A 22,613-nucleotide genomic window follows, 5' to 3' on the forward strand; every position below is an offset into this window, starting at 1 on the left:
AAGATCCACTTCCACCTCGTGCTGAAGCTGCTGCCACTAGTCATGGCCGAGACGATGAAATGCCAGCAACGTCGTCTGCCAAGGCCGATGCCCAATGTCATAGTACAGAGCATGTCAAATCCAAAACACCAAATATCAGTAAAAAAAGGACTCCAAAACCTAAAATAAAATTGTCGGAGGAGAAGCGTAAACTTGCCAATATGCCATTTACCACACGGAGTGGCAAGGAACGGCTGAGGCCCTGGCCTATGTTCATGGCTAGTGGTTCAGCTTCACATGAGGATGGAAGCACTCAGCCTCTCGCTAGAAAAATGAAAAGACTCAAGCTGGCAAAAGCAGCACAGCAAAGAACTGTGCATTCTTCGAAATCCCAAATCCACAAGGAGAGTCCAATTGTGTCGGTTGCGATGCCTGACCTTCCCAACACTGGACGTGAAGAGCATGCGCCTTCCACCATTTGCACGCCCCCTGCAAGTGCTGGAAGGAGCACCCGCAGTCCAGTTCCTGATAGTCAGATTGAAGATGTCAGTGTTGAAGTACACCAGGATGAGGAGGATATGGGTGTTGCTGGCGCTGGGGAGGAAATTGACCAGGAGGATTCTGATGGTGAGGTGGTTTGTTTAAGTCAGGCACCCGGGGAGACACCTGTTGTCCGTGGGAGGAATATGGCCGTTGACATGCCAGGTGAAAATACCAAAAAAATCAGCTCTTCGGTGTGGAGGTATTTCACCAGAAATGCGGACAACAGGTGTCAAGCCGTGTGTTCCCTTTGTCAAGCTGTAATAAGTAGGGGTAAGGACGTTAACCACCTCGGAACATCCTCCCTTATACGTCACCTGCAGCGCATTCATAATAAGTCAGTGACAAGTTCAAAAACTTTGGGTGACAGCGGAAGCAGTCCACTGACCAGTAAATCCCTTCCTCTTGTAACCAAGCTCACGCAAACCACCCCACCAACTCCCTCAGTGTCAATTTCCTCCTTCCGCAGGAATGCCAATAGTCCTGCAGGCCATGTCACTGGCAATTCTGACGAGTCCTCTCCTGCCTGGGATTCCTCCGATGCATCCTTGCGTGTAACGCCTACTGCTGCTGGCGCTGCTGTTGTTGCCGCTGGGAGTCGATGGTCATCCCAGAGGGGAAGTCGTAAGCCCACTTGTACTACTTCCAGTAAGCAATTGACTGTTCAACAGTCCTTTGCGAGGAAGATGAAATATCACAGCAGTCATCCTACTGCAAAGCGGATAACTGAGGCCTTGGCATCCTGGGTGGTGAGAAACGTGGTTCCGGTATCCATCATTACTGCAGAGCCAACTAGAGACTTGTTGGAGGTACTGTGTCCCCGGTACCAAATACCATCTAGGTTCCATTTCTCTAGGCAGGCGATACCGAAAATGTACACAGACCTCAGAAAAAGAGTCACCAGTGTCCTAAAAAATGCAGCTGTACCCAATGTCCACTTAACCACGGACATGTGGACAAGTGGAGCAGGGCAGGGTCAGGACTATATGACTGTGACAGCCCACTGGGTAGATGTATGGACTCCCGCCGCAAGAACAGCAGCGGCGGCACCAGTAGCAGCATCTCGCAAACGCCAACTCTTTCCTAGGCAGGCTACGCTTTGTATCACCGGTTTCCAGAATACGCACACAGCTGAAAACCTCTTACGGCAACTGAGGAAGATCATCGCGGAATGGCTTACCCCAATTGGACTCTCCTGTGGATTTGTGGCATCGGACAACGCCAGCAATATTGTGTGTGCATTAAATATGGGCAAATTCCAGCACGTCCCATGTTTTGCACATACCTTGAATTTGGTGGTGCAGAATTTTTTTAAAAACGACAGGGGCGTGCAAGAGATGCTGTCGGTGGCCAGAAAAATTGCGGGACACTTTCGGCGTACAGGCACCACGTACAGAAGACTGGAGCACCACCAAAAACTACTGAACCTGCCCTGCCATCATCTGAAGCAAGAAGTGGTAACGAGGTGGAATTCAACCCTCTATATGCTTCAGAGGTTGGAGGAGCAGCAAAAGGCCATTCAAGCCTATACAATTGAGCACGATATAGTAGGTGGAATGCACCTGTCTCAAGTGCAGTGGAGAATGATTTCAACGTTGTGCAAGGTTCTGATGCCCTTTGAACTTGCCACACGTGAAGTCAGTTCAGACACTGCCAGCCTGAGTCAGGTCATTCCCCTCATCAGGCTTTTGCAGAAGAAGCTGGAGGCATTGAAGAAGGAGCTAAAAGGGAGCGATTCCGCTAGGCATGTGGGACTTGTGGATGCAGCCCTTAATTCGCTTAACAAGGATTCACGGGTGGTCAATCTGTTGAAATCAGAGCACTACATTTTGGCCACCGTGCTCGATCCTAGATTTAAAGCCTACCTTGGATCTCTCTTTCCGGCAGACACAGGTCTGCTGGGGTTGAAAGACCTGCTGGTGACAAAATTGTCAAGTCAAGCGGAACGCGACCTGTCAACATCTCCTCCTTCACATTCTCCCGCAACTGGGGGTGCGAGGAAAAGGCTCAGAATTCCGAGCCCACCCGCTGGCGGTGATGCAGGGCAGTCTGGAGCGACTGCTGATGCTGACATCTGGTCCGGACTGAAGGACCTGACAACGATTACGGACATGTCGTCTACTGTCACTGCATATGATTCTCTCAACATTGATAGAATGGTGGAGGATTATATGAGTGACCGCATCCAAGTAGGCACGTCACACAGTCCGTACTTATACTGGCAGGAAAAAGAGGCAATTTGGAGGCCCTTGCACAAACTGGCTTTATTCTACCTAAGTTGCCCTCCCACAAGTGTGTACTCCGAAAGAGTGTTTAGTGCCGCCGCTCACCTTGTCAGCAATCGGCGTACGAGGTTACATCCAGAAAATGTGGAGAAGATGATGTTCATTAAAATGAATTATAATCAATTCCTCCGCGGAGACATTGACCAGCAGCAATTGCCTCCACAAAGTACACAGGGAGCTGAGATGGTGGATTCCAGTGGGGACGAATTGATAATCTGTGAGGAGGGGGATGTACACGGTGATATATCGGAGGGTGAAGATGAGGTGGACATCTTGCCTCTGTAGAGCCAGTTTGTGCAAGGAGAGATTAATTGCTTCTTTTTTGGGGGGTGTCCAAACCAACCCGTCATATCAGTCACAGTCGTGTGGCAGACCCTGTCACTGAAATGATGGGTTGGTTAAAGTGTGCATGTCCTGTTTTGTTTATACAACATAAGGGTGGGTGGGAGGGCCCAAGGACAATTCCATCTTGCACCTCTTTTTTCTTTTCTTTTTCTTTGCATCATGTGCTGATTGGGGAGGGTTTTTTGGAAGGGACATCCTGCGTGACACTGCAGTGCCACTCCTAGATGGGCCCGGTGTTTGTGTCGGCCACTAGGGTCGCTAATCTTACTCACACAGTCAGCTACCTCATTGCGCCTCTTTTTTTCTTTGCGTCATGTGCTGTTTGGGGAGGGTTTTTTGGAAGGGACATCCTGCGTGACACTGCAGTGCCACTCCTAGATGGGCCCGGTGTTTGTGTCGGCCACTAGGGTCGCTAATCTTACTCACACAGCTACCTCATTGCGCCTCTTTTTTTCTTTGCGTCATGTGCTGTTTGGGGAGGGTTTTTTGGAAGGGACATCCTGCGTGACACTGCAGTGCCACTCCTAGATGGGCCCGGTGTTTGTGTCGGCCACTAGGGTCGCTAATCTTACTCACACAGCTACCTCATTGCGCCTCTTTTTTTCTTTGCGTCATGTGCTGTTTGGGGAGGGTTTTTTGGAAGGGCCATCCTGCGTGACACTGCAGTGCCACTCCTACTAGATGGGCCCGGTGTTTGTGTCGGCCACTAGGGTCGCTAATCTTACTCACACAGCTACCTCATTGCGCCTCTTTTTTTCTTTGCGTCATGTGCTGTTTGGGGAGGGTTTTTTGGAAGGGACATCCTGCGTGACACTGCAGTGCCACTCCTAGATGGGCCCGGTGTTTGTGTCGGCCACTAGGGTCGCTTATCTTACTCACACAGCGACCTCGGTGCAAATTTTAGGACTAAAAATAATATTGTGAGGTGTGAGGTATTCAGAATAGACTGAAAATGAGTGTAAATTATGGTTTTTGAGGTTAATAATACTTTGGGATCAAAATGACCCCCAAATTCTATGATTTAAGCTGTTTTTTAGTGTTTTTTGAAAAAAACACCCGAATCCAAAACACACCCGAATCCGACAAAAAAAATTCGGTGAGGTTTTGCCAAAACGCGTTCGAACCCAAAACACGGCCGCGGAACCGAACCCAAAACCAAAACACAAAACCCGAAAAATTTCAGGCGCTCATCTCTAGGTACAACTGCATTTTTCAGGACACTGGTGAGTCTTTTTCTGATGTCTGTGTACATTCTCGGTATCGCCTACCTAGAGAAGTGGAACCTAGATGGTATTTGGTACCAGGGACACACTACCTCAAGAAATTCTCTAATTGCCTGTGAACTAACGCCGGATACCGGACGCACGTCTAACACCAACACAGCTGCCAAGGCCTGAGTTATCCGCTTTGCAACAGGATAACTGCTGTGATATTTCATCTTCCTCGCAAAGGACTGTTGGACAGTCAATTGCTTACTGGAAGTAGTACAAGTGGTCTTCCAACTTCCCCTCTGGGCTGACGATTGACTCCCAGTAGCAACAACAGCAGCGCCAGCAGCAACAACAGCAGCAGTAGGCGTTCCACTCAAGGATCCATCAGAGGAATCCCAGTCAGGAGAGGACTCGTCAGACTTGCCAGTGACATGGCCTGCAGGACTATTGGCGTTCCTGTCTAAGGGGGAAATTGACATTGAGGGAGTTGGTGGTGTGGTTTGCAGGAGCTTGGGTACAAGAGGAAGAAGGGATTTAGTTGTCAGTGGACTGCTTCCGCTGTCACCCAAAGTTTTTGAACCTGTCAATGACTTCTGATAAATGCGCTCCAGGTGACGTTTAAGGGAGGATGTTCCTAGGTGGTTAACGTCCTTACCACTACTTATTACAGCGTGACAAAGGCAACACACGGCTTGACACCTGTTGTCCGCATTTCTGTTAAAATAATTCCACACCGAAGAGGTGATTTTTTTGGTAATTTGACTAGGTATGTCAATGGCCATATTCATCCCACGGACAACAGGTGTCTCCCCGGGTGCCTGACTTAAACAAACCACCTCACCATCAGATTCCTCCTTGTCAATTTCCTCCTCAGCACCAGCAACACCCATATCCTCATCCTGATGTACTTCAACAGTGACATCTTCAATTTCAATATCAGGAACTGGACTGAGGGTGCTCCTTCCAGCACTTGCAGGGGGCGTGCAAATGGTGGAAGGCGCCATCTCTCCCCGTCCAGTGTTGGGAAGGTCAGGCATCGCAACCGACTTAATTGGACTCTCCTTGGGGATTTGTGATTCAGAAGAACGCACAGTTCTTTGCTGTGCTTTTGCCAGCTTAAGTTTTTTCATTTTTCTAGCGGGAGGATGAGTGCTTCCATCCTCATGTGAAGCTGAACCACTAGCCATGAACATAGGCCAGGGCCTCAGCCGTTCCTTGCCACTCCGTGTCGTAAATGGCATATTGGCAAGTTTACGCTCTCTCCTCAGATGCTTTTAATTTAGATTTTTGGGTCATTTTACTGAACTTTAGTTTTTTGGATTTTACATGCTCTCTACTATGACATTGGGCATCGGCCTTGGCAGACGACGTTGATGGCATTTCATCGTCTCGGCCATGACTCGTGGCAGCAGCTTCAGCACGAGGTGGAAGTGGATCTTGATCTTTCCCTATTTTACCCTCCACATTTTTGTTCTCCATCTTTTAATGTGTGGAATTATATGCCTGTAATATATCAATAGCTATGGTCTACTCTACCGTACTGCTATATATATATATATATATATATATATATAGCGCTGTTTCCACGTACGGCACTCCTAGGCATACATCAATCCAATCTACTCGGCAGACAGGGTAACGATAGAGATATGCTAATCAGACAAGGTAAATCTAAAAAGGAGATCAACATGATCCCCTGGGTACAGGAATTTAACCAACATAGCCATAGTATAAGCAAAGTCTCGAAAAAGTTGTGGCCCATGATACAATCAGATGGTGACCTGAAACTTAAGAATACCAGACTTATGAGTTGCTATACTAGAAGTAGAAATCTAAGAGACTTATTGGTGCGGACGGATGTAAGATCCGAACCCAATATTAGAGAAACCTTCCTCAGACGGAAGTTGGGGTGTATGAGATGTGCTTGTACCACCTGTCAATTTTTAATTGCAGGTGACACATTTAATCACCCGGGGTCAGGTAAAAAGTATAAGATCCGGCATGCTTTGACATGTAATTCTAAATTCACTATTTATCAAATCATTTGCCCTTGTGGGAAATCACGCACTTTACGATATCGTATGATTGATCATGTGCCCCCGATGATTCGGGGGGGCAATAGATCACTCAAATTACTTCAGCGTGAATCAGTGGATATTCAGGTTGGATACACTCAGCCCTAAGGGGTTAAACGAACACCTGGGTCTGAATTGGTTTCTTTAATCCTAGGGTACCCCTATCCCGGTAATTTAACTGGATATTAGCTACTATGGTTATCGTGCAGTGTCTATTTTACCTTTTGAGTAAGTAAATGTTTACTATGTCTCCAGCGAAAAAATTGATACGTTTGTCATATTTGATATTTAATATATATAACAAAATGTACGTTAATTGGTATAATATGATGATAGCTAAGTGTGTATAGCTCTAGCATTGTGCTTAGTACTGTTTTGTTAGTACACTGGGTGTTGATGATCTGACCGGCACGCCTATGACAGGTATATGCGGGAATGACGTCATTGATGATGAGACGCCGGGTGTGCCGTGCAGCATGGCTTCCGGCGATTGGCGTCTTGGTGATGGGAGCAATTATATAGGTAAGATTGTATGTTGTACCTGTTTGTCTGATGAAAGTGCCGATTTATTAATAAAGGGGGCACTGAAACGTTACCCTGTCTGCCGAGAAGATTGGATTGATGTATGCCTAGGAGTGCCGCACGTGGAAACAGCGCTATTGTGAAAAGTGTGGGGGCACCCGGGCTGGCAATTTATGTATTTGGAGAGCCGGACCAACAAGAGAGATATGGATAAGTACTAAGCGTGGCTAGCTAAGTGCTTTTTGTCAAGGCTCCCGCATGAGAGTTTCATATACGTCGATCCCTTCCATCAGTTTGTTTTATACCGGACCGCATAGTATGACGGTGGCTGTTGATTTTAATGTTGACGGTGTTTTATGCTTACACCTTGTGCTGCTATCGCACGTGATTGTTTTAATACATATTGCATGAAGGTATTATCCTATGTGTTAAACCTAAGCCACAAACTTATCAGTCGTATAGCTGTGAGACTGTTGATATACAGCTACTAATATTGTGGTGCAGCATTGACCACTAGTATGGCTAATACTGAGAATGAAGTGGGCGCTACAGGCTACACACATATTACCTATGCTATAGGTGATCTTTTTAGCTATTCAGAATCTGAAGCTGAAAGTATTCTATATAATGCAGAGCTTACGAAAGAATTGGAAGTGATACCATTGGAGGACATTTACAGAGACCTTTTAAAACTAAATAAGAAAGAAATGGAATATTACTATCATTGTATCTCTCTCAGTGACTACCACCGGGCAAGAAAAATCCCCTGAGGCCTAAGAGTAAGAAATGGCCCTACAATAGGCAGGCAAGACGCTATGTTCTGTAAAAAATGGGTGGCCATCACCAATAAATGCTCAACGGATCTGATATTGCTCATAATAGAGCAGTCAACAAAAGAAATGAATGCAGTAAAAGAAAAAATCAGTGCATTTGAATTGCTGCACAAGGCTACTCTTATGAATGATACCTCTGTCAACTGGTATGAGAAATTATCTGCCCAGATGCAGGTTTTTAAGCGTGATCTTATCAAATTCAAAAAGGAAAAGAGAATGAAAGTCGATGCAGACTATGATAACAACACAGTCTATCAGTGGACCAGTGGCCCTAGGAGTATGTATAATAGGCAACCATTCTTTCGTAGAGGCCGTGGCCGAGATTATACATCAGGACCCAATAGTGAGGTTAATTCATCCACCACAGACTCAGATAGGCCATCATACAGACAAAGAACGAAACGCACCTTGGCCCTTTAGGGGTGACAACGAGGGCGCGATATACAGGGGGCAGAGGAAGAGGACAAGAAAGTACACCAGACGTGGAGGCCAGTGGCGCAGATGTAAGAACGAATACAAAACCGCCCCGCCAGAACAAAGTCTAGTTGTGAACCTCTCCTCTTATGATTTATCACCTTTAGAGACTAAGGTACTTTCGTTGGGACTTTCATTTGTACCGACCAATCTGTTTAAACCGTTTAAATGGCAAGTGGAACAACACAGATTGGGTCGCCAATTAAAAATCAAAGAGTATTTTGGTAAAGGCACTTTGGAGCAACAGGAAGGTGAAGTTATCCCCTATGAGCTACGGAGATTACAACCGAAATCCACATTTGACCCGCAGTCCAATAATCCAACTATTAGAACATTTATGAGGATGCTTTGCAGTGAGGTAGATGAACAGATGCAGAATCCATTGCCTATACGACATAACCTGCAGCGTGAAGAATATCAAGCTCTATTGGGATTATCAAAAAATGAAACCCTTGTATTTAGGCCAGCTGACAAGGGGGGAGCACTTGTTATCCAAGATTGCGATAAATATATCGAGGAGATCAAGCGACAACTTGGTGACAAGGACACATATAAACCCCTTGATATAAACCCTACCAGCATATTTAAAGTAGAGCTTTCTGATTTGTTGAAACAGGCACTGGATAGCAGGATTATAACAGCTAAATTGAGTGCGGCATTGATACCTGCATATCCCCGGGTACCGATCCTGTATACAACACCAAGAATCCATAAATCTATGGAGAATCCCCCAGGACGCCCTATCATTGCGGCCATCCAGTCCCTGTATCAACCTGTATCTGTATATATTGATACGCTGTTGCAGCCTTGTATTCAGGCACACCCCAACTATTTGCTGGATACCACTACGTTACTTGGCAAGCTTAGAGATCTTGGGGATACAGATAATGACGTTTGGCTTTGTAGTATAGATGTATGCAGCCTGTATACTATTATCCCTCACGAGGAGGGCCTGTCTGCGGTCAGGCGCTTCCTCACTAATAATGCTTTATATACGGGGCCAGATTTGGATTTCTTATTGGAATTGTTGAAATTAGTTCTTACTAGAGATGAGCGCCTGAAATTTTTCGGGTTTTGTGTTTTGGTTTTGGGTTCGGTTCCGCGGCCGTGTTTTGGGTTCGAACGCGTTTTGGCAAAACCTCACCGAATTTTTTTTGTCGGATTCGGGTGTGTTTTGGATTCGGGTGTTTTTTTCCAAAAACACTAAAAAACAGCTTAAATCATAGAATTTGGGGGTCATTTTGATCCCAAAGTATTATTAACCTCAAAAACCATAATTTACACTCATTTTCAGTCTATTCTGAATACCTCACACCTCACAATATTATTTTTAGTCCTAAAATTTGCACCGAGGTCGCTGTGTGAGTAAGATAAGCGACCCTAGTGGCCGACACAAACACCGGGCCCATCTAGGAGTGGCACTGCAGTGTCACGCAGGATGTCCCTTCCAAAAAACCCTCCCCAAACAGCACATGACGCAAAGAAAAAAAGAGGCGCAATGAGGTAGCTGTGTGAGTAAGATTAGCGACCCTAGTGGCCGACACAAACACCGGGCCCATCTAGGAGTGGCACTGCAGTGTCACGCAGGATGTCCCTTCCAAAAAACCCTCCCCAAACAGCACATGACGCAAAGAAAAAAAGAGGCGCAATGAGGTAGCTGTGTGAGTAAGATTAGCGACCCTAGTGGCCGACACAAACACCGGGCCCATCTAGGAGTGGCACTGCAGTGTCACGCAGGATGGCCCTTCCAAAAAACCCTCCCCAAACAGCACATGACGCAAAGAAAAAAAGAGGCGCAATGAGGTAGCTGTGTGAGTAAGATTAGCGACCCTAGTGGCCGACACAAACACCGGGCCCATCTAGGAGTGGCACTGCAGTGTCACGCAGGATGTCCCTTCCAAAAAACCCTCCCCAAACAGCACATGACGCAAAGAAAAAAAGAGGCGCAATGAGGTAGCTGTGTGAGTAAGATTAGCGACCCTAGTGGCCGACACAAACACCGGGCCCATCTAGGAGTGGCACTGCAGTGTCACGCAGGATGTCCCTTCCAAAAAACCCTCCCCAAACAGCACATGACGCAAAGAAAAAAAGAGGCGCAATGAGGTAGCTGACTGTGTGAGTAAGATTAGCGACCCTAGTGGCCGACACAAACACCGGGCCCATCTAGGAGTGGCACTGCAGTGTCACGCAGGATGTCCCTTCCAAAAAACCCTCCCCAAACAGCACATGACGCAAAGAAAAAAAGAGGCGCAATGAGGTAGCTGTGTGAGTAAGATTAGCGACCCTAGTGGCCGACACAAACACCGGGCCCATCTAGGAGTGGCACTGCAGTGTCACGCAGGATGTCCCTTCCAAAAAACCCTCCCCAAACAGCACATGACGCAAAGAAAAAAAGAGGCGCAATGAGGTAGCTGTGTGAGTAAGATTAGCGACCCTAGTGGCCGACACAAACACCGGGCCCATCTAGGAGTGGCACTGCAGTGTCACGCAGGATGTCCCTTCCAAAAAACCCTCCCCAAACAGCACATGACGCAAAGAAAAAAAGAGGCGCAATGAGGTAGCTGACTGTGTGAGTAAGATTAGCGACCCTAGTGGCCGACACAAACACCGGGCCCATCTAGGAGTGGCACTGCAGTGTCACGCAGGATGTCCCTTCCAAAAAACCCTCCCCAATCAGCACATGATGCAAAGAAAAAGAAAAGAAAAAAGAGGTGCAAGATGGAATTGTCCTGTTTTATGTTGTATAAACAAAACAGGACATGCACACTTTAACCAACCCATAATTTCAGTGACAGGGTCTGCCACACGACTGTGACTGATATGACGGGTTGGTTTGGACCCCCCCAAAAAAGAAGCAATTAATCTCTCCTTGCACAAACTGGCTCTACAGAGGCAAGATGTCCACCTCATCTTCACCCTCCGATATATCACCGTGTACATCCCCCTCCTCACAGATTATCAATTCGTCCCCACTGGAATCCAACATCTCAGCTCCCTGTGTACTTTGTGGAGGCAATTGCTGCTGGTCAATGTCTCCGCGGAGGAATTGATTATAATTCATTTTAATGAACATCATCTTCTCCACATTTTCTGGATGTAACCTCGTACGCCGATTGCTGACAAGGTGAGCGGCGGCACTAAACACTCTTTCGGAGTACACACTTGTGGGAGGGCAACTTAGGTAGAATAAAGCCAGTTTGTGCAAGGGCCTCCAAATTGCCTCTTTTTCCTGCCAGTATAAGTACGGACTGTGTGACGTGCCTACTTGGATGCGGTCACTCATATAATCCTCCACCATTCTATCAATGTTGAGAGAATCATATGCAGTGACAGTAGACGACATGTCCGTAATCGTTGTCAGGTCCTTCAGTCCGGACCAGATGTCAGCATCAGCAGTCGCTCCAGACTGCCCTGCATCACCGCCAGCGGGTGGGCTCGGAATTCTGAGCCTTTTCCTCGCACCCCCAGTTGCGGGAGAATGTGAAGGAGGAGATGTTGACAGGTCGCGTTCCGCTTGACTTGACAATTTTGTCACCAGCAGGTCTTTCAACCCCAGCAGACCTGTGTCTGCCGGAAAGAGAGATCCAAGGTAGGCTTTAAATCTAGGATCGAGCACGGTGGCCAAAATGTAGTGCTCTGATTTCAACAGATTGACCACCCGTGAATCCTTGTTAAGCGAATTAAGGGCTGCATCCATAAGTCCCACATGCCTAGCGGAATCGCTCCCTTTTAGCTCCTTCTTCAATGCCTCCAGCTTCTTCTGCAAAAGCCTGATGAGGGGAATGACCTGACTCAGGCTGGCAGTGTCTGAACTGACTTCACGTGTGGCAAGTTCAAAGGGCATCAGAACCTTGCACAACGTTGAAATCATTCTCCACTGCACTTGAGACAGGTGCATTCCACCTACTATATCGTGCTCAATTGTATAGGCTTGAATGGCCTTTTGCTGCTCCTCCAACCTCTGAAGCATATAGAGGGTTGAATTCCACCTCGTTACCACTTCTTGCTTCAGATGATGGCAGGGCAGGTTCAGTAGTTTTTGGTGGTGCTCCAGTTTTCTGTACGTGGTGCCTGTACGCCGAAAGTGTCCCGCAATTCTTCTGGCCACCAACAGCATCTCTTGCACACCCCTGTCGTTTTTTAAAAAATTCTGCACCACCAAATTCAAGGTATGTGCAAAACATGGGACGTGCTGGAATTGGCCCAGATTTAATGCACACACAATATTGCTGGCGTTGTCCGATGCCACAAATCCACAGGAGAGTCCAATTGGGGTAAGCCATTCCGCGATGATCTTCCTCAGTTGCCGTAAGAGGTTTTCAGCTGTGTGCGTATTCTGGAAAGCGGTGATACAAAGCGTAGCCTGCCTAGGAAAGAGTTGGCGTTTGCGAGATGCTGCTACTGGTGCCGCCGCTGCTGTTCTTGCGGCGGGAGTCCATACATCTACCCAGTGGGCTGTCACAGTCATATAGTCCTGACCCTGCCCTGCTCCACTTGTCCACATGTCCGTGGTTAAGTGGACATTGGGTACAGCTGCATTTTTTAGGACACTGGTGACTCTTTTTCTGAGGTCTGTGTACATTTTCGGTATCGCCTGCCTAGAGAAATGGAACCTAGATGGTATTTGGTACCGGGGACACAGTACCTCCAACAAGTCTCTAGTTGGCTCTGCAGTAATGATGGATACCGGAACCACGTTTCTCACCACCCAGGATGCCAAGGCCTCAGTTATCCGCTTTGCAGTAGGATGACTGCTGTGATATTTCATCTTCCTCGCAAAGGACTGTTGAACAGTCAATTGCTTACTGGAAGTAGTACAAGTGGGCTTACGACTTCCCCTCTGGGATGACCATCGACTCCCAGCGGCAACAACAGCAGCGCCAGCAGCAGTAGGCGTTACACGCAAGGATGCATCGGAGGAATCCCAGGCAGGAGAGGACTCGTCAGAATTGCCAGTGACATGGCCTGCAGGACTATTGGCATTCCTGGGGAAGGAGGAAATTGACACTGAGGGAGTTGGTGGGGTGGTTTGCGTGAGCTTGGTTACAAGAGGAAGGGATTTACTGGTCAGTGGACTGCTTCCGCTGTCACCCAAAGTTTTTGAACTTGTCACTGACTTATTATGAATGCGCTGCAGGTGACGTATAAGGGAGGATGTTCCGAGGTGGTTAACGTCCTTACCCCTACTTATTACAGCTTGACAAAGGGAACACACGGCTTGACACCTGTTGTCCGCATTTCTGGTGAAATACCTCCACACCGAAGAGCTGATTTTTTTGGTATTTTCACCTGGCATGTCAACGGCCATATTCCTCCCACGGACAACAGGTGTCTCCCCGGGTGCCTGACTTAAACAAACCACCTCACCATCAGAATCCTCCTGGTCAATTTCCTCCCCAGCGCCAGCAACACCCATATCCTCCTCATCCTGGTGTACTTCAACACTGACATCTTCAATCTGACTATCAGGAACTGGACTGCGGGTGCTCCTTCCAGCACTTGCAGGGGGCGTGCAAATGGTGGAAGGCGCATGCTCTTCACGTCCAGTGTTGGGAAGGTCAGGCATCGCAACCGACACAATTGGACTCTCCTTGTGGATTTGGGATTTCAAAGAACGCACAGTTCTTTGCGGTGCTTTGCATTTTGCCAGCTTGAGTCTTTTCAGTTTTCTAGCGAGAGGCTGAGTGCTTCCATCCTCATGTGAAGCTGAACCACTAGCCATGAACATAGGCCAGGGCCTCAGCCGTTCCTTGCCACTCCGTGTGGTAAATGGCATATTGGCAAGTTTACGCTTCTCCTCCGACAATTTTATTTTAGGTTTTGGAGTCCTTTTTTTACTGATATTTGGTGTTTTGGTTTTGACATGCTCTGTACTATGCCATTGGGCATCGGCCTTGGCAGACGACGTTGCTGGCATTTCATCGTCTCGGCCATGACTAGTGGCAGCAGCTTCAGCACGAGGTGGAAGTGGATCTTGATCTTTCCCTAATTTTGGAACCTCAACATTTTTGTTCTCCATATTTTAATAGGCACAACTAAAAGGCACCTCAGGTAAACAATGGAGATGGATGGATTGGATACTAGTATACAATTATGGACGGGCTGCCGAGTGCCGACACAGAGGTAGCCACAGCCGTGAACTACCGCACTGTACTGTGTCTGCTGCTAATATAGACTGGTTGATAAAGAGATAGTATACTCGTAACTAGTATGTATGTATAAAGAAAGAAAAAAAAACCACGGTTAGGTGGTATATACAATTATGGACGGGCTGCCGAGTGCCGACACAGAGGTAGCCACAGCCGTGAACTACCGCACTGTACTGTGTCTGCTGCTAATATATAGACTGGTTGATAAAGAGATAGTATACTCGTAACTAGTATGTATGTATAAAGAAAGAAAAAAAAACCACGGTTAGGTGGTATATACAATTATGGACGGGCTGCCGAGTGCCGACACAGAGGTAGCCACAGCCGTGAACTACCGCACTGTACTGTGTCTGCTGCTAATATATAGACTGGTTGATAAAGAGATAGTATACTCGTAACTAGTATGTATGTATAAAGAAAGAAAAAAAAACCACGGTTAGGTGGTATATACAATTATGGACGGGCTGCCGAGTGCCGACACAGAGGTAGCCACAGCCGTGAACTACCGCACTGTACTGTGTCTGCTGCTAATATATAGACTGGTTGATAAAGAGATAGTATACTCGTAACTAGTATGTATGTATAAAGAAAGAAAAAAAAACCACGGTTAGGTGGTATATACAATTATGGACGGGCTGCCGAGTGCCGACACAGAGGTAGCCACAGCCGTGAACTACCGCACTGTACTGTGTCTGCTGCTAATATATAGACTGGTTGATAAAGAGATAGTATACTCGTAACTAGTATGTATGTATAAAGAAAGAAAAAAAAACCACGGTTAGGTGGTATATACAATTATGGACGGGCTGCCGAGTGCCGACACAGAGGTAGCCACAGCCGTGAACTACCGCACTGTACTGTGTCTGCTGCTAATATAGACTGGTTGATAAAGAGATAGTATACTCGTAACTAGTATGTATGTATAAAGAATGAAAAAAAAACCACGGTTAGGTGGTATATACAATTATGGACGGGCTGCCGAGTGCCGACACAGAGGTAGCCACAGCCGTGAACTACCGCACTGTACTGTGTCTGCTGCTAATATAGACTGGTTGATAAAGAGATAGTATACTCGTAACTAGTATGTATGTATAAAGAAAGAAAAAAAAACCACGGTTAGGTGGTATATACAATTATGGACGGGCTGCCGAGTGCCGACACAGAGGTAGCCACAGCCGTGAACTACCGCACTGTACTGTGTCTGCTGCTAATATAGACTGGTTGATAAAGAGATAGTATACTACTAATATTATATACTGGTGGTCAGGTCACTGGTCACTAGTCACACTGGCAGTGGCACTCCTGCAGCAAAAGTGTGCACTGTTTAATTTTAATATAATATTATGTACTCCTGGCTCCTGCTATAACCTATAACTGGCACTGCAGTAGTGCTCCCCAGTCTCCCCCACAATTATAAGCTGTGTGAGCTGAGCAGTCAGACAGATATATAATATATATAGATGATGCAGCACACTGGCCTGAGCCTGAGCAGTGCACACAGATATGGTATGTGACTGACTGAGTCACTGTGTGTATCGCTTTTTTCAGGCAGAGAACGGATATATTAAATAAACTGCACTGTGTGTCTGGTGGTCACTCACTATATAATATATTATGTACTCCTGGCTCCTGCTATAACCTATAACTGGCACTGCAGTAGTGCTCCCCAGTCTCCCCCACAATTATAAGCTGTGTGAGCTGAGCAGTCAGACAGATATATATAATATTATATATAGATAATAGATGATGCAGCACACTGGCCTGAGCCTGAGCAGTGCACACAGATATGGTATGTGACTGAGTCACTGTGTGCTGTGTATCGCTTTTTTCAGGCAGAGAACGGATTATATTATGTACTCCTGGCTCCTGCTATAACCTATAACTGGCACTGCAGTAGTGCTCCCCAGTCTCCCCCACAATTATAAGCTGTGTGAGCTGAGCAGTCAGACAGATATATATAATATTATATATAGATAATAGATGATGCAGCACACTGGCCTGAGCCTGAGCAGTGCACACAGATATGGTATGTGACTGAGTCACTGTGTGCTGTGTATCGCTTTTTTCAGGCAGAGAACGGATTATAAATAAAAGTGGTGGTCACTGGTCACTATCAGCAAAACTCTGCACTGTACACTACTGAGTACTCCTAATGCTCCCCAAAATTAGTAAATCAAGTGTCTCTCTAATCTATTCTAATTCTAAACGGAGAGGACGCCAGCCACGTCCTCTCCCTATCAATCTCAATGCACGTGTGAAAATGGCGGCGACGCGCGGCTCCTTATATAGAATCCGAGTCTCGCGATAGAATCCGAGCCTCGCGAGAATCCGACAGCGTCATGATGACGTTCGGGCGCGCTCGGGTTAACCGAGCAAGGCGGGAAGATCCGAGTCGCTCGGACCCGTGAAAAAAAACATGAAGTTCTGGCGGGTTCGGATTCAGAGAAACCGAACCCGCTCATCTCTAGTTCTTACCCGCAACTTTTTCATGTTTGATGGGCATTACTACCTGCAATGTGTTGGCTGTGCGATGGGGGCCAGTGTGGCCCCATCGTACGCTAACATATATATGTTTCAGGTAGAGAGTGATATCTTTTTGTTAGACCAGAGGTGGCGAAGAATATATTATTCTATACCAGATACATAGATGACCTGCTGATCTTTTGGCAGGGGTCAAAGGAATCATTTGTATCTGTAATTGAGCAACATAATGAGTGTGAACACCCAGTGAAATTCACATGCACCATTAATAGAACTGAGGTACATTACCTTGATGTAAAGATTGAGAAACAAGGGGGGAAGATTGTCACCTCCCTATACTCTAAAGTGACTGATAGGAACAATTTACTCCATGGTAGAAGCTTTCATCCTCCATCACTTAAGCGGGGCCTGCCATTCTCCCAGTTGCTCCGCATTAGACGGATTACATCAGATCCGAACAGAGCAGAAGAACAAATGGATGCTATGATTGACAGATTCCTCCATAGAGGATACAATTTAGACCATTTGTTGGAAGCAAAGGAGAAAGCACTTAGATTAGATAGAGATATGCTAATCAGACAAGGTAAATCTAAAAAGGAGATCAACATGATCCCCTGGGTACAGGAATTTAACCAACATAGCCATAGTATAAGCAAAGTCTCGAAAAAGTTGTGGCCCATGATACAATCAGATGGTGACCTGAAACTTAAGAATACCAGACTTATGAGTTGCTATACTAGAAGTAGAAATCTAAGAGACTTATTGGTGCGGACGGATGTAAGATCCGAACCCAATATTAGAGAAACCTTCCTCAGACGGAAGTTGGGGTGTATGAGATGTGCTTGTACCACCTGTCAATTTTTAATTGCAGGTGACACATTTAATCACCCGGGGTCAGGTAAAAAGTATAAGATCCGGCATGCTTTGACATGTAATTCTAAATTCACTATTTATCAAATCATTTGCCCTTGTGGGAAATCATACATAGGCAAAACTGAAAGAGCCTTTAAGGAGCGTATGGCGGCACATCGTAGCGCCATTAAGGCAGCTATTAACAAGGGTGGTAGTGAACAGCCCGTAGTCCGTCACTTCTATATGGCAGCACACCCCTTAAGCACTTTACGATATCGTATGATTAATCATGTGCCCCCGATGATTCGGGGGGGCAATAGATCACTCAAATTACTTCAGCGTGAATCAGAGTGGATATTCAGGTTGGATACACTCAGCCCTAAGGGGTTAAACGAACACCTGGGTCTGAATTGGTTTCTTTAATCCTAGGGTACCCCTATCCCGGTAATTTAACTGGATATTAGCTACTATGGTTATCGTGCAGTGTCTATTTTACCTTTTGAGTAAGTAAATGTTTATTATGTCTCCAGCGTAAAATTGATACGTTTGTCATATTTGATATTTAATATATATAACAAAATGTACGTTAATTGGTATAATATGAGGATAGCTAAGTGTGTATAGCTCTAGCATTGTGCTTAGTACTGTTTTGTTAGTTACTGGGTGTTGATGATTTGACCGGCGCGCCTATGACAGGTGTATGCGGGAATGACATCATTGATGATGAGACGCCGGGTGTGCCGTGCAGCATGGCTTCCGGCGATTGGCGTCTTGGTGATGGGAGCACTTATATAGGTAAGATTGTATGTTGTACCTGTTTGTCTGATGAAAGTGCCGATTTATTAATAAAGGGGGCACTGAAACGTTACCCTGTCTGCCGAGTAGATTGGATTGATGTATGCCTAGGAGTACCGCACGTGGAAATAGCGCTATTGTGAAAAGTGTGGGGGCACTCGGGCTGGCAATTTATGTATTTAGAGAGCCGGACCAACAAGATATATCTCCTATATATTTGCCCAACTCTGTGACTCTGTGCTGGCCGTAACGCTGGGCGGAGTCACAGGCACAGATCTGGCCAGAAACAGTCCCCTCCCTCTCTCCGCCCAGTCCCCTCCCTCTCTCCGCCCAGTCCCCTGTCTCCCTTCTCCCCGTACTGCCCCTGGTGAGTGGTGACACCGCAGCCGCTGACTGTGAGCGGAACTCACATTACCCGTCTCACAGTCTTGCGGCTGCCACTGAGTCAGGGAGACATGCTGAACAGTGACTCGCCCCCCCCCCCTCCTCCTCCCTCCCTCGGCAACCACCCGCAGCAACCACCCGCATCTGTCCCCCCCCCAGCGGCACCCCCGTCCCCTCCCCCTCCCGCAGCACCAACATCCGCAGCACTCCCGCCCAGAGTCTTCACTTTTCTAACACCCGTTGCGGTCGCGGGCGAAAAGGGGGCGTGGCTTCGCGGAAGGGGGCGTGGCTTCGCGTCCCGACCCCCGTTTTTGGCACGTTGTGATTCGGGGGACACTGCTGATTCTGCAGTGCTGGCTTCTGCGCTGTGACAGGAGCCGGCACTTTGGTGTCACCCCTCAGAGGGTAACACCCGGGTGCGGGCCGCACTCCCCGCACCCACGTTGTGGCGCCACTGCTCCTGCTTCCTCCCCCACCCGTAGCACAAACACCCACCGCCTCCACCCACCACCCGCGGCACTCCCGTCCCCTCCCCCACCCAGAGCACAAACACTCACGCAACCCACCCGTGGAACTCCCGCCCCCTCCCCCACCCGTAGCACCAACACCCGCGGTAACCAACCGCATTCGCCCCCCACCCGCTGCACTCCCACCCTCTCCCCACCCGCAGCACCAACACCCGCGCCACCTACCCGCAGCACCCACCGCATCCACCCACCACCCGTGGCACTCCACCCCCTCCCCCACCCGCAGCACCAACACCCGCGGCACCCACCGCATCCACCCACCACCCGTGGCACCCCCCCCCCTCCCCCCCCCGCTGCACCAACACGCGCACCACCCGCGGCACTCCCGTCCCCTCCCCCACCCAGAGCACAAACACCCGCGCCACCCACCCGCGGAACTCCCGCCCCCTCCCCCAACCCGTAGCACCAACACCCGCGGCAACCAACCGCATTCGCACCCCACCCGTGGCACTCCCACCCTCTCCCCCACCCGCAGCACCAAAACCCGCGGCACCCACCGCATCCACCCACCACCCGTGGCACTCCCCCCCTCCCCCACCCGCAGCACCAACACCCGCGGCACCCACCGCATCCACCCACCACCCGTGGCACTCCCCCCCCCTCCCCCACCCGCTGCACCAACACCCACACCACCCGCAGCACTCCCGTCCCCACCCACAGCACAAACACCCGCGCCACCCACCCGCAGAACTCCCGCCCCCCTCCCCCACCCGTAGCACCAACACCCGCGGTAACCAACCGCATTCGCCCCCCACCCGCTGCACTCCCACCCTCTCCTCCACCCGCAGCACCAACACCCGCGCCACCTACCCGCAGCACCCACCACATCCACCCACCACCCGTGGCACTCCACCCCCTCCCCCACCCGCAGCACCAACACCCGCGGCACCCACCGCATCCACCCACCACCCGTGGCACCCCCCCCCCTCCCCCACCCGCTGCACCAACACGCGCACCACCCGCGGCACTCCCGTCCCCTCCCCCACCCAGAGCACAAACATCCGCGCCACCCACCCGCGGAACTCCCGCCCACTCCCCCAACCCGTAGCACCAACACCCGTGGCAACCAACCGCATTCGCCCCCACCCGCGGCACTACCACCCTCTCCCCCACCCGCAGCACCAACACACGCGCCACCTACCCGCGGCACCCACCGCATTTACCCACCACCCGTGGCACTCCACCCCCTCCCCCACACGCAGCACCAACACCCGCGGCATCCACCCACCACCCGTGGCACTCCACCCCCTCCCCCACCCGCAGCACCAACACCCGCACCACCCGTGGCACTCTGCCCCCTCCCCCACCCACAGCACCAACACCCGCGGTAACCAACTGCATTCGCCCCCCACCCGCGGCACTCCCACCCTCTCCCCCACCCGCAGCACCAACACCCGCGGCACCCACCGCATCCACCCACCACCCGTGGCACTCCACCCCCTCCCCCACCCGCAGCACCAACACCCGCGGCACCCACCCACCACCCATGGCACCCCCCCCACCCGCTGCACCAACACCCACGGCACTCCCGTCCCCTCCCCCACCCAGAGCACAAACACCCGCGGAACTCCCGCCCCCAACCCGTAGCACCAATACCTGCGGTAACCAACCGCATTCGCCCCCTACCCGCGGCACTCCCACCCTCTCCCCCACCCGCAGCACCAACACCCGCGGCACCCACCGCATCCACCCACCACCCGTGGCACTCCCCCCCTCCCCCACCCGCAGCACCAACACCCGCACCACCCGCGGCACTCCCGTCCCCTCCCCCACCCAGAGCACAAACACCCGCGCCACCCACCCACGGAACTCCCGCCCCCTCCCCCAACCCGTAGCACCAACACCCGCGGCAACCACCGCATTCGCCCCCCACCCGCGGCACTCCCACCCACTCCCCCACCCGCAGCACCAACACCCGCGGCACCCACCGCATCCACCCACCACCCGTGGCACTCCCCCACCCACAGCACCAACACCCGCACCACCCGTGGCACTCTGCCCCCTCCCCCACCCACAGCACCAACACCCACTGCCCCCCCCCCAGCGGCACCCAACGCATCCCCCACATCCGCTCCCACCCGCGGCACTCCCACCCGTAGCTCCCACACCTGCAGCACCCCCCGCCCCTCCCCCACCCGCTGCAACCCTGCCCCTCCCCCATACCCACCCTCTCCCCCACCCGCAGCACCAACACCCGCGCCACCTACCCGCGGCACCCACCGCATCCACCCCCTCCCCCACCCGCAGCACCAACACCCGCACCACCCGTGGCACTCTGCCCCTTCCCCCACCCACAGCACCAACACCCGCGGTAACCAACTGCATTCGCCCCCCACCCGCGGCACTCCCACCCCCTCCCCCACCCGCAGCACCAACACCCGCGCCACCTACCCGCGGCACCCACCGCATCCACCCACCACCCGTGGCACTCCACCCCCTCCCCCCCCGCAGCACCAACACCCGCGGCACCCACCGCATCCACCCACCACCCGTGGCACACCCCCCCCCTCCCCCACCCGCTGCACCAACACCCGCGGCACTCCCGTCCCCTCCCCCACCCAGAGCACAAACACCCGCGCCACCCACCCGCGGAACTCCCGCCCCCAACCCGTAGCACCAACACCCGTGGTAACCAACCGCATTCGCCCCCCACCCGCTGCACTCCCACCCTCTCCCCCACCCGCAGCACCAACACCCGCGCCACCTACCCGCAGCACCCACCGCATCCACCCACCACCCGTGGCACTCCACCCCCTCCCCCACCCGCAGCACCAACACCCGCGCCACCTACCCGCAGCACCCACCGCATCCACCCACCACCCGTGGCACTCCACCCCCTCCCCCACCCGCAGCACCAACACCCGCGGCACCCACCGCATCCACCCACCACCCGTGGCACTCCCCCCCCTCCCCCACCCGCTGCACCAACACGCGCACCACCCGCGGCACTCCCGTCCCCTCCCCCACCCAGAGCACAAACACCCGCGCCACCCACCCGCGGATCTCCCGCCCCCTCCCCCAACCCGTAGCACCAACACCCGCGGCAACCAACCGCATTCGCACCCCACCCGCGGCACTCCCACCCTCTCCCCCACCCGCAGCACCAACACCCGCGGCACCCACCGCATCCACCCACCACCCGTGGCACTCCACCCCCTCCC

The sequence above is a fragment of the Pseudophryne corroboree genome, chromosome 4 (assembly GCF_028390025.1).
Source record: "Pseudophryne corroboree isolate aPseCor3 chromosome 4, aPseCor3.hap2, whole genome shotgun sequence".
Lineage (NCBI taxonomy): Eukaryota > Metazoa > Chordata > Amphibia > Anura > Myobatrachidae > Pseudophryne > Pseudophryne corroboree.